The 12106-nt window shown below is 34.9% G+C and overlaps 1 long non-coding RNA gene across 1 annotated transcript; it reads left to right on the top strand.

The window, feature by feature from the left end:
- Nucleotides 1-3162: 3162 nt before the first annotated feature.
- On the top strand, nucleotides 3163-5827 carry LOC110922192. The gene is made up of 3 exons (XR_002582949.2): nucleotides 3163-4588; nucleotides 4673-4870; nucleotides 5458-5827. It is a non-coding gene; the product is annotated as an uncharacterized LOC110922192 (long non-coding RNA).
- Nucleotides 5828-12106: the final 6279 nt, after the last annotated feature.

The following is a 12106-nucleotide window of genomic DNA, read 5'->3' as shown; positions in this document are numbered from 1 at the left end:
ATCAAATGACAACCCAAACTGAACCACAACCTGACCAAACCCATGAACTAGATGTTAGATATAATTTAGTATTTATCCTAAGTTTAGTTATTTACTTATGTATTATTATTGTAAACCTAAGTGTTGGAATTTATAGAGGTTCACAAATGGGTTTCACACCCGTTCACCACCTATAATACCCCAAACCTTTTCATTTGTAAATTTGATGATAATTGATGAATGTTACAACCAAGTTTCTTTTCGTTTGGTAGCCTCTTAATCCATTCAGAGGCTGTCTCTTAATGAAATCATTTGTGGCCCTTATGTCTGAATGAATAAGAGGTAACCTTATGTCTGACTGGATAAGAGGTAACATCTAAATGGTAAACCATCACATGTCACATTCTTCTACATTATCTTTGTTAAACTCTTAAATGATTTCATTAAGAGGTAGCCTCTTAATGTCATCCAGATGCTACCAAACAGGCAAACAACCCCTAAAAGCTGTAATGACTACTTGTGTTCTTTATGTTTGTTTTATTTTATCAAGGACGATTGCATAGAAACTATTGCTGTGGTGGGATTCTATCGGGGTACTACACATTGTTGACCCCGTTTAGAGTAAACTCAAACCCAAAAATTCCTGTTCAGTTTGTGTCGGGTTTTCGTGTCGTGTCGAAAATTCACACCCCTGTTATAAGTGACAGTGAGAGTATCAAGCACCTTCTTTATAAGGTAGCCTATCTATTGTACCATTTTTTGGAAAAAAATAGCCCTTAAAGAAAAGAAAACTAATACAAAATCTTACAATTGGGCTTAGAGCCCGATTTGGACTAATCACAAGAAAATAAATAATCCATCTCCAATGGGCCAACATAGGCCCATCTCATAACACCAAATTAAAAGCCTAACTAAAACATCATTCAATTATCCAATTTATATCTTTTACAACCCAACAATATAATAATACCCAAAATTTCCAAGTTGGAGATGAAAGAACTCTTCGGCCAGCCTTGTACAAACGCCATCTATTGTACCCCAAAGAGCCCACAAAGATATCCAGCTTTTCAAGATGGTGCCAATCAATCTGGTCCAGTCCAAAAACCCATATTTAAAGCCCATGAATGAAGATATAATCAACCCATTGGACCTTGTCATCTCTATTAAATCTATGGTTTGTTTATGTAGCAAACCAAGTCCACAGATCTATCTATTAAGCCCATGGAGTTTGTCTCTTCAGCCCAACATACTCATATTAAAACCGTCAAACAAAATAATAAGCCCATACCCTAACAGATTCCGGTGGCCCAACATTATTATAAAAATATTACACTCTCTGGGCCGCGCCACCAAAATAAGTGAATAACTACAAAAGGTGGCCCATACGAAACATTGAATTGACCCAAGGTGCCAAAACATATATCCACCAACCGAACAATGGCCCAATTTATTATTCCCAGCCCAATTCACACTACTCGAGACTGTTATTCACGAGGCATGAAAGAAACGATATCTCTGTTTACTACCGTCATACCGTAGTCGAATTCACTTGTTTACATCTCTCCAATGTGAAAATTATTATGTTTGACAAACCACAGCTTATTTGTTCTGCTTGATTTTAGTCTTATAGCTGTTTCCTCAAACGATTAAGAAAGAGTAAACTAAACACATCAATAAATTCAAATTAAAAATAACATAATTTTTTTTCGTTGAGTTAAATTGACTAACAAAATAAATAAATATTTTTCACTATTAACTACTAATCTATGGTTTCACTGGTTCTATGCTTTAATGACTTCCTATATTTCTTTTATTTTTATTTAGAGTAAATTATCATTTTACTCCCTGAGTTTTGTCATAAATTTTCACTTTAATCCAAATAGTTTTTTTTTTTTTTTCTAGGTTACTCAGTTTTCCATTTTTTTTGCTATTTTGGTCTAAACCACTAACTTCGTTAAAAATGTCAGTTAACTCACACTAAATATTTTAGTAGTTGCCATTTTCATCCAAAAAAACCATTTTTTTTCTTTTATTCAGTTATATATATAAAAAACTTTAATTGAAAAAACCCTTAAACTAAAAAAATAAAAATACATATTAATATGTAAAAAAAAACCTTTAATTTTTTTAAAAACAGAATATGAATCAATATATATTAAAAAAAAAACCCTTTAATTTTTTTTAAAAAATATTTTTATATATAATAAAAATCCACCAATCCCCGATTGTTTTATACGTGCAAAGCGGGTGGTGATGGGTGGTGGAGGTGTGTGGTAATGGGTGACGGAGGAGGTGGGGGTTGTGGACCTGTGGAGGGAGGGGGGGGGGTTGGTTGGGGATTGGTTAGTTTTTGTTATATATAATTTTTTTTAGAATAAACGGTTTTATTTTATATATTAATATGTATTTTTATTTTTTTAGTTTAAGGGTTTTTATTAAAGTTTTTTTTATATATATAACTGAATAAAAGAAAAAAATGGTTTTTCGTCAAAAATGGCAACTACCAAACTATTTAGTGTGAGTTAACTGACATTTTTAACGAAGTTAGTGGGTTGGACCTAAATGACCAAAAAAAAGGAAAACTCAAGGTCGTAGAGGAAAAAAAACTATTTTGACTAAAGTGACAATAATTTGAGACAAATCTCATAAACTAAAATGCCAATTTACTCTTTTATTTACTTCAATCCTACTTTTAGGCGAAAAACTACTACTAGAGATTGCTTTCTAGACGGGACGAGCATTAATCATCAATTGTACGTAACTCCCCAAGACCACATAAACACTCAAAAGATAAGAAACTTCATACTAAGGGGTTGTTTGTTTACCTCTTAATGTGACCCTTAATAATTCAGACCTCTTACTGGTTTAGCACTTAATGGTTCAGACTGTTTGTTTCGTGAGCAGATATCTGAATGGTTTAGACATTTGCCTCTGAATGGTTAAGTATTATACAGAGTCTGAATGGTTAAGACCTCTAATCTGAATTGATCAGATATTTGACTCTGAAGGGTTAAGCATTATACTGCCTCTTACTGGTTCAGCAGTTAACCATTCAGAAGTTGCCAAACAGCCCCTAACTTACTAACTAATCAATGTCATAATTTATATGTGTCCAACCACTAAAAAACTCACAATCCTTACTGCATGCCACTATTTCAGTGTCGTTTGTAACACCCTGATCCCATAGCTGGCTAAAATGCTAACACAGTAATCTATATTTGTTAATATCACCATATCAACCAAAACCTTAGTGATAATGAAGAAACACCAAGTTAATCGTGGTATTAGCTTGTGGCTTGTGTCTCGTCCAAATAAGATTAATCTTCTTTTGCTCTCAACAAACAACTATGATAATCCTGCAAAACAATCAGCACATTGTGAAGCTCGTTACAAGGAGGAGAATACGGGGTTCTCCTTGTAAACACCCTCCGGAGTGAGAATAAGAACTTGCTTTGAGGATAAAGTGTGTGTATTAAGTGAAAGAGAAAGAGAGCGATCCTTAAACCTTTAGCCGAAGTTCTCTATTTATAGTCGTAGTGAAGGAGGTAGGCTGATAGGCCTTGGGCTTGAGGCAAACAACAAGGAATATCCGTTTTGTCTCCCTTGTCAGGGCCGTTAGTGTTTACAGGCGAGGGCCTAGTTGGTGCACGTTGAATGGATCCACGTGTCCTGGGGATTGTCATTATTGTCTGATTTGGCATCAGCGGCTAAGTGGAGATCATGGAGCTGTGGTCAGCATACGTTAATTGGTGCCACGTAAGTGTCCTTGTGTACTTCTTGTCTCCTGCACGACTATTCATCGTGCAACACGATAGAGTACAGCCTGTCATACGCTCATTGGTCTACTGCTTTGTCAATTGTACATTTTGTACTGTCCAACATTGTCTTGCGCTTCTTGTCCTTGCGCCAATTCGCTTGTAGATTTAACTAAGTGTTGGATCTGATCTATTTTGGACATGGCCTCAAGCGGCCTAAGGTTAACTCATGTAGTCGGCGCAAGGTCAGAAATGCCAAATCTTTTCTAGAAAGAACCAAGTGTTAGATTTGATCTATTTTGGGTATGGCCTCACGCGCGACCTACGGTTAACTCTTGTGGTCGGCGCAAGATTTGGAACCATACCCCTTCAAGACCCCCCAGTCCATTGCTGCTTCCATGTGCGAGGCTAGTGGTTGGAGCTCTGGATTAGAAATAAAAGAAGTGTCTGCGCTTCAACTCGGAGGTTGAAGAAATTACCTCGTGGGTTGGAAGGCTGGCGCGCGCATGTGTTAGTTCTTAGTCATGTGACGCAACTATCAAGCTTTTCTAGGGCCATTCAGCTCCGTTTGCGCGACAAAAACTTTGAAATTTGAAAAGAGCATATTCTAACAGGTTGGTGGCGAAAGCGACGGCTGATGTGATCATTGACACAGTGTTGTCACTGTGTCAGGCGCGCCTTTTCGTCTTGTGTCAGGAGAGTGGAGTCCACGCGCGCATGATAATCGTCGCTTCTGTTTCCCCGTCTGACGTGTCGATCCTTTAGTGGTCACGTGCTCCAAGTTGCAGGCACGGTTACCCATCACATTAAACGTGATGGGTATAAATAGGAGAGGAAAGCAAACGGTTTAACAGGTTTTTTTTGAATTCTCTCTCTATTTATCTACAAACCTTCAAGTGATTTCTAAAGATTTTCAAGTGTTCTTCATCTTTTTCTAGATTTTTCAGACCTTCATCTGCATATATGGCTGATCGCGAAGATGACGTTATAGAAGTTGAAGAGAACGGTGGTGGCATGCCGCCACTGAAGTGGGAAGAGGGTCTCTTCGAATAGATTGCCCGGGGTCATCAGTTTTCCGGCATGTGGGACACCCGATAGCCGGCCAAGAGCCAAACCGTTGCCGATGCAACACTGCGGTATATCCATTTGTTTGCCAATTTTTTCGGTGAAGGTAACTTCCGGTTACCACTGGGGTATACTTACTAAAAACTTTTATAATTAACACTCCGCCGCAACGCGCGGGTAGGGTCAACTCATAATAAACAAGTATCAAAATGTTTCCTCGACAAGACTTTCCTAATATCATATTTATTATTTGTTTAATGACGATCAAATCTACTTCTAATTCTACACCATTTGCCCATCGTAGACTTGAAACCTTGATCTCTTTGGGGAGGAGCACAATCTAACACACAAGTCCTTAAAATTATATAAATGATAATTTTGTACTTCTGAAATTTATAACAATGTCAATTTTGGGAAGTATCGTAAATTTTAGCATTTGCTTAGGAAATTTACAGCTTAGAATTACCTATTTTCCTAATATCATCAGTTTTCGATATTGATATAACTCAGTTGGTACTTTCCACAACATGATGCAATTATTGTGATTTTCATGGACCAAAGAGGTTCACAAATGTTTGTTGCTATTGTTAAAAGGCTTAACATCTTTTTCCTGTGCATGTGTTTAATATGTCTGTCTCATAAGGTTTGTTTTGTGCAGGTACTTTCCTCCGGTCTCACAACAGTGGAGTTCAAATGACATGATTAACGTTGATCTGCCCATAACTCTATGGAGGCGCAAAATTCCCAAATTATAATACATATATTAATCCAATATTCATCGGATAGAAAGTATTTGCTTAATTGGAAATATTATGATTACCAAATCGAAGTAGAATGAAGTTTTAGATGGATCATGTATGGAATATAAGTTGTGGTTCATAATAAACATCAGTCAGAACATCCACCGCAACACGTGGGCATTCCCACTCCACTAGTGTGTGCGTGTGTGTGTGTGTGTGTGTATATATATATATGTAGGGGATGGTTTAAATGAGAACACCCATCTTTTGTGAGAACCATGAGAACAAATCTCGTCCACTCATTTATCTTCCCTTATGATTTAATTAAAAGGTTAAATAGGTAATTCTACTTATCTTCTTTTATACTAACTGGAAACATCGAACATTTAATTTAGGCTTTTCCATCTTCTTTTGAGAATATGTTCTTATCATCAAACATCTCAATCGCATTAATTCCTTTTGCTTAGGGTTTGAATTCAACAATTGTATCTTATGAACTTCATCGATTCCTTCTGTGATCTTCGTCCATTCCATATTCAGGTATCTTCACCCAATTTTTGATTCTACTATATGATTTTGCCAATTCTTCAATCTGTATCATATGTTCGAATTCTTCAATCATTTTTCTTACTTCGATTTACTTGTTTCTTTTTTCTAATGGTGGTGTAGTTTGTGTTCTGTTTATATGGAGATTCATTCAATGATTCCACCATTTAACCTAAAACATATGATAGGGATTAACCCAAAACTAATGATGATGATGACGATTATTTCAGAAATTGGGTTTTGTATTTGATGGGTTTGTGGGTAATAGTTTGATGGTTATGTATTATTTGTTTGATAAAATGGGTGATGCACGCTATGTGTTTGATGAAATGCCTAGGCATTATGTTGTGTTGTGTTATGGATGATTTTGATTTCTGGATATGCTAAAATTGGGGCCGTTGAGGTGCAAAATTGGTTTTTAACGAAGCACTAGTTGAGGATAGAGAAGTTTGGAGTGCTATGATTTCTAGGTATCAATCGGCTTGTTCAATTACTACTTAATTTTTGTTTCCTTTTTTTTTACCATTTGATGATTTGATCATGTTTTTGGGTAGTTAATCTATTTTTGTTTATGTGCTTAGTCGAATAATAAAGTTTAAGTAACAATCCAACGTTAATGTTGTAGTATTGTTAGCCATAGTGAACTGTTGATATCCACAAGCCAAATCAGTTAGCTATCATTCAACATAATATGTGATATTCTCCATCCATTACCTAACTTACTCAGTTATAAATTGTTTTTATGATAGAGTGGTGCAGGCCTATTAGCAATGTTTGATACCACAAAGGATGCGGTAGGTGCGTATGACATTGCAGCAAAGCGACTAAGTGGGTTAAAAACCAACAACAACTTTGAGATATCATCATTGTTCCCATAGTAGAAATCACTAACAACAGAAGAAAACTAAGAAAGTCGAGCGGTTGTAGTAGTAGCACTAGCAACAACATGAAAGTTAGAAGTACCACCAATCAAGTAACTGAATATTACAACATAGAAGTCAATTTGATTCTTGGTGGTCATTTGAAAACACGAACAAAGATTGTTTGTACGCTTTTTGAGTCTATGTAATTACTACTCGTGTTTTATGTTTATTCAGTTGGTGATTTATTTATTTTTATATTTTATTATGTAATTGTTCCAGTATTGTTATATGTACCGGTTTGTTTTCTTTTTCATATATGCTTATTTAATTTACTTTATGATTTACACACGTGTAAACCTTCATTTGTATGCTTGTTTTTTTAATATCACGATTTATACATGTGCAAACCTTCATATATATGGTTTTTTTAAACCATATGATTTACACATGTGTAAGCCTTCATATATAGGGTTGTTTTTTAACCATTTAGATTACACATTTGCATATGATTCACACATTTGTAAACTGCTCACTGTCTTTTATTTCTATTCTACCTATGTTAAGTTGTATTACACATGCTTAAGTGCTTGTTTTACACATGTGCAACTGAATTACACCTGTGTAAATTTGTTCCCTCTTAGTTATATGTATCTGTTCTACACATTTTTAGCTGAAATACGCATGTGTAAACTGTTTCTTTACACGTTTTCAACTGAATTACACATGTGTAAACTGTTATTTTACATATTTTCAGCTGGATTACACATGTGTAAATTGTCGTTGTCACTAATTTGATTATGTTTTACACATGTTGAGCTCAATTACACATGTACAAATTGTTTACTGGTCACTTAATATTTATGTTTTACACATTTTTAGCTCATTTACACATGTGTAAACTGTTCCTTGTCAATTAATTGTGTCTGTTTTACACATTTGCAGCTCATTTACACATATATAAATTGTCAATTAAACAAGATAGTATCTTATCTTATGTAAAAGGGTACGACAAATGGTAAATTTTATTGATAACAAAAAGAAAATTTACAACCAACGGGCATTGGACTTCCCGGATGTATACCCCAAGGAAGACACCAACCCCAAATCATTAGCTATGGTCTAACAATTAGAACCTAACAAGACCCCGACCATAAGCTAAACTAGAAATCAAAAAAAACTTATTCTAGACTTAAAGCCACACTCGGCCCAAGCCTAGCTTAAAAGTAAATCTATACAATCAAGTTTCAAACAACCAAAACCATAAAAAAACAAAAACTATAAAAAAATTGACTGAAACATTAAAACAACATCTAAAGCATAACACCCGAGGGTCCATCTTGAGCTTCCCAAATACCTTGAACTCGACAAAGCAACAATATCATCCTCATTTCACAACCTGCCCAAACTGCAAACAACCATACACCAAACAATATCACCAACAGACACTAAACCAACTTGATTTTCACATCCGCCAACAAATAATTAAAAAATAAACATTTTGATTTACACATGTGTAAATTCTCAGTTACACATGTAAATTTGTATTACACATGTGTAAGTTTCTGTTTTACATATGTGTAAATTCTCAGTTAAACATGTTTATATTTGTTTTACGAAGTCTCTATTTTACACATGTGTAAGTTTCTATTTTACACATATAAGTGTTTGTTTTACACATGTAAGTGTTTATTTTACACATGTGTAAATTCTCAGTTAAACACGTGTAGTTTTGTTTTACCAACTTTATGTTTTACACATGTGTAAATTCTCAGTTACAATAAAATGTAATTAAAAAACATTGTAAATTCAACGAGAATTTAATAGAACACAAACAAAAAGCCAAAGATCAATAGCCCAAACCCAATTAATGCAAATCTAAACTAAAGATCTTTAGACGACACTAAATAGGCTTCTAACCATTTGATACACTTGACAAGTTAGGGTCTTGGTTTCACAAGGATATATTGATATTATAGAGTAATCTTGAATAATAGATATGATCGTTAAGTATTCAGGATCCCATGATAACATAGTTTCTTCAACCACATTTGCTATCTTTAATTATGGTTTTGTCTTTCAGTAAAGGGAGCCAATTTTTTTTAAACACCTCAAATACAACTACTCAAACAGAAGTACCCCAACAAATCAACCTAACACACACTTAGACATTTCATCAAACACCTTATATGCAACTACTCAAACCCAACTATCCCTCTTACACCCTCACATAACTCTCAAATCCCAACAAGATCCAAACCGAAAACAAAATAAAAAAAACACCAAATACCCTCAATCAACAACAAAACAACACTCAATTGCCTTGCAGATTAAAAGACAAATTAATGGAAAAGCAATAATTGCAAACACAAAGAAGAATAAAAGAATCAATTGTAGATGCACACCTTACTAATGGTATCGCAGTCGGCTTTTACTTTAGTTATCTCTAGCGCCAGTCTTGTCTGCTGTGTCAAAAATCAGTTGCAGAGAATTGGGTTTATGATTTCATGAGGATGAAGGTAATTTGGGGGCTGATGGTCTGTGCGATGGTAATGGGTTTCTTTAGTGGATTTTTACAATTTTGCCCTTTTACATCTTATTTAATGGTTCCCTACTCATTTAATTCCCCATTTAATCCTAGCCCTTGATTGATCATTATCAAGGGATGAAAATGGTTCCTAGTGTTCTCACAAAATTTCATGTTCTCAAGATAACCCTCCCCTACATATATATATATATATATATATATTATTTGTATGACCATAAAACTTCAGGTGCTTGAATTTAAATACAATAAAGAATAAACAATTAAATAATAATATATTTTAATAACGTGGGTCATGCCATCACAAAACATGAAACTTGCAGATACTGGTCCCCTTTTTGTTGATACAATAATTTAGGTCATCCCTTACCTAAATCTTAAATATCAGAAGGTCCTAACTATCTGAACACTCTGTTTGTCTATCTGCACACTTAGGGTTTACCTACTCTGCGTATAGGTCTATACGCTGCGTATAGACCTATATTCAGCGTATATAAACCATGGATTTCAGAGCCTTATCAGCAATCATTGCACAGAAAACAAGGGTTTATATACGCTGCGTATGGACCTATACGCAGCGTATATAAAACTCAATTTTTATATTTTTTTATGTATTCCTTTGTTTATTTATAAGAAAGAAAATTATTTATAAAAAACAATATTATTGGTAAATAATAAAAATATAAATTATAAAAATTAAAAAAAAATACAACTATTATGAATTATAAAAATTAAAAAAGAAAATTATTTATAAAAAACAATATTATTGGTAAATAATACAAATATAAATTATAAAAATTAAAAATAATACAACTACTATTAATTATAAGAATTAAAAAAAGAAAATTATTTATAAAAAAATATTATTGGTAAATAACGCAAATATAAATTATAAAAATTAAAAATAATACAACTACTACTATTGGTAAATACGATATAACACTCGTATAGGTCTATAGGTGTATATATGTCCCGTATACGCCTATAGGTGTGGTTGAGGTCCCGTGTAGGCCTATAGGCATATACATCACCTATACGAGACTTATACTATACACTATATGAAACGATGCAACACGATACGCTACTATACGATACGATATAACACCCGTATAGGTCTATAGGTGTATATATGTCCCGTATAGGCCTATAGGTGTGGTTTAGGTCCCGTGTAGGCCTATAGGCGTATACAAGACCTACGTAGAACCTATACAGGACCTACATGGAACCTATACGCTACTACACTATACAATACGATGCAACACGATATGCTACTATACGATACGATATAACACCCGTATAGGTCTATAGGTGTATATATGTCCCGTATAGGCCTATAGGTGTGGTTTAGGTCCCGTGTAGGCCTATAGGAATATACAAGACCTACATGGAACCTATACGAGACCTATACTATACACTAGCTATACGATACGGTGCAACACGATACGCTACTATACGATACGATATAACACCTGTATAGGTCTATAGGTGTATATATGTCCCGTATAGGACTATAGGTGTGGTTTAGGTCCCCTGTAGGCGTATAGGCATATACAAGACCTACATGGAACCTATACAAGACTTATACTATACACTATACGATACGATGCAACACGATACGCTACTATACGATACGATATAACACTCGTATAGGTCTATAGGTGTATATATGTCCCGTATAGGCCTATAGGTGTGGTTTAGGTCCCGTGTAGGCCTATAGGAATATACAAGACCTACATGGAACCTATACGAGACTTAGACTATACACTAGCTATACGATACGATGCAACACGATACGCTACTATACGATACGATATAACACCTGTATAGGTCTATAGGTGTATATGTGTCCCGTATAGGACTATAGGTGTGGTTTAGGTCCCCTGTAGGCGTATAGGCATATACAGGACCTACATGGAACCTATACGAGACTTATACTATACACTATACGATACGATGCAACACGATACGCTACTATACGATACGATATAACACCTGTATAGGTTTATAGGTGTATATATGTCATGTATAGGACTTTAGGTGTGGTTTAGGTCCCGTGTAGGCGTATAGGCATATACAAGACCTACATGGAACCTATACGAGACTTATACTATACACTATACGGTATGATACAATACGATACGGCACTATAGTATAGGTCACGTATAGGCTTATAGGCAGTTACAAGACATATATGAGACTTATACAGGGTTTATACGAGACTTATACTATACTATACGATACGATACTTAAAAATGTTTTTTTTTTAAATTCACCCTTTATATACGTTGCGTATAGGCCTATACGCAGCGTATATAAAGGGTCAAAAAGTATATTTTTACCACAAGTTTGTGGTTAAAATAAAAACTACCCTTTATATACGCTGTGTTTAGACCTATACGCAGCGTATATAAAGTGTCAAAAAGACAATTTTACGCTTGCATATGGCTGCGTATAGCCCCAAATGCAGGGGTAAAATGGTCTTTCCCACTATACGCTGCGTATAGACCCATACGCAGCGTGTACAAAGGGTCAAAAGACATTTTTACCCTTGCATTTGGCTTCGTATAGCCCCAAATGAAGGGCTAAATGGTCTTTTTGACCTTTTATATACGCTGC

The sequence above is a fragment of the Helianthus annuus genome, chromosome 9 (assembly GCF_002127325.2).
Source record: "Helianthus annuus cultivar XRQ/B chromosome 9, HanXRQr2.0-SUNRISE, whole genome shotgun sequence".
Lineage (NCBI taxonomy): Eukaryota > Viridiplantae > Streptophyta > Magnoliopsida > Asterales > Asteraceae > Helianthus > Helianthus annuus.
This window is presented reverse-complemented; position numbering and strand designations above follow the sequence as displayed.